The sequence below is a fragment of the Cimex lectularius genome, unplaced genomic scaffold, assembly GCF_000648675.2.
Source record: "Cimex lectularius strain Harlan isolate CLEC.00 unplaced genomic scaffold, Clec_2.1 scaffold474, whole genome shotgun sequence".
Taxonomy (NCBI): Eukaryota; Metazoa; Arthropoda; class Insecta; order Hemiptera; family Cimicidae; genus Cimex; species Cimex lectularius.
In genome coordinates, this window is record NW_019393070.1 from 75,538 (window position 1) to 77,513 (window position 1,976).

Below are 1,976 nucleotides of genomic sequence, written 5' to 3' on the forward strand. Positions count from 1 at the left end.
AACTGTTTCTGCTATGTAGACGACGATTTTTATAATTATTCCTGTATTAATTCAAATTTTAAATTATGAATTGTTAATGCCAATGACCTCACATGGATCGTTCTCTTCATTGTTTAATCATAATGAGTCAATTTATTATTTATTACAATGGCAACTTTTACAAAATGAACAGACAATTATTCTACTTTTTTTAGCATTTGTGATTATCAATTAAGGTATTTAGTTGAGATAAAAAAGTCAATGGCACGAGCGGGATTCGAACCCACGACCTTCGGCTAGTTACGCCGCTGCTCTACCACTTGAGCTATCGTGACCTCGATCCACTCGGACACTAACTTCCCATCTCAACCCCACCTTTTGAATTTCCCTCCTTTTTGCCATTTTTTTGCGGCGTATCTAGCCGATGATCGTGGGTTCGAATCCGGCTCGTGCCATTGACTTTTTTATCTCAACTAAAAACCTCAATTAATTGTAATATATTAATTGGTCAAGCGGACCACGAAATTAGTGAATTTGTGATTATGTTTGCGCCTTGTGGGTGAATACGATGACTCTTAAAAACGATTTGCTTTTATAAAGGAATATATTTGTTTTTCCATTTTCTTAAAATTTATATATTTCTGTCGTATTAATGTTCTTGTTTAAAGTGAACAATTTGATTCATTTCACGGCGCTAAGTACTACAGTTTTGCAAGACCGGCTATCATGATTGTTTAGCCTAATCACCGCGCCCTGAATCTGAGTCCTATCTTTACCCTTTAAATGAGATTTAATGAAATAAATATTCGTTCTGAAAAGAAAAAACGTTTAAAAAATATTAATTTAAATGAGTAATTATGTAGCTGGAATATTAAACAGAATTAATAAAGCAATATATTTGTTTAAATTTGAGTTTTCTACAGAATGTTTTATTACTTTTTTATATGAATAATTAAAAAATTGACAATTTTTTCAAAATTATTAAATTAAAACTAAAATTTTTGTTTCTTGTGAAGAATCTGTGTGCTAGAAAATTGGGTGAGTATGTAGGTCGACTTGCATATATAATCTACTCAGAGATTTGTAGTTTACATTTCAAGATTTCATGCATTATACGTTTACAATCAGGATAAAGGAGTTATAACTATGTCTGGCGATATGAATTAAAAGACTACACCCGCAGATCCACCAGATTAATTCAACTCTCAATTTTGAAGTTCGAAAAACGAATTATATATCAACTATTATTTAATTCCATGTTTAAATAGGAATTTGTTGTAACTGATCAAAAATTAAGCGGCATAAAAATCTGCTTATGTTTGGAACGTTATGTTGGCAAGGGATTGGCTCGTTCAACCATACAATTCATGTCGCAGACTTGTAACTCTTGCAACCTAATGTTTAATGCTAAAAATCAAAAAGTAGAACGATCATTTGTAAAAAGTGAATGAAATATGATTTACGGTGGTGAATACTTCAGTTTGGAAGACCTGCCTGACATGGTGGTTTCCATAATGATCGCTCCGTGAATCAGTGAGGTATTTAGTTGAGATAAAAAAGTCAATGGCACGAGCGGGATTCGAACCCACGACCTTCGGCTAGTTACGCCGCTGCTCTACCACTTGAGCTATCGTGACCTTTTCTTAATTATTGATCTTATAATTCTCCAACACTTGTGAAATTAAATAAAAGTACTTTCCCTATTCAAAAAATATTTTACAAAATAAAATTTGAAATAGTTAATTTATAATTAAAATGCTGAAACTTACTTTAAATGAGATGAGATGATGCATTTCTCGCCTTGAACAATCCGAAAAAATATCTTTTTTGAGACGAATGTATGATACAATATTTAACTAATTAAGGTTTTCGTTGAGATAAAAAGTCAGTGTCGCAAGCGGGATTCGAACTCACGACCCTCGGCTAAATAGGCCGCTGCTCTACCCCTTGAGCTATCGTGACTTCGATCCACTCGGACACTGACTTCTCACCTCAAC

General features: G+C 33.3%; 2 non-coding genes across 2 annotated transcripts; both read right to left on the reverse strand.

Annotated features, from left to right (window-relative positions):
- Positions 1 to 241: 241 nt before the first annotated feature.
- Trnav-aac lies at positions 242 to 314 on the reverse strand. Its single transcript has one exon. It is a non-coding gene; the product is annotated as a tRNA-Val (tRNA).
- A 1,229-nt stretch (positions 315 to 1,543) lies between these two features.
- Positions 1,544 to 1,616, reverse strand: Trnav-aac. Its single transcript has one exon. It is a non-coding gene; the product is annotated as a tRNA-Val (tRNA).
- Between the last annotated feature and the right edge of the window lie 360 nt (positions 1,617 to 1,976).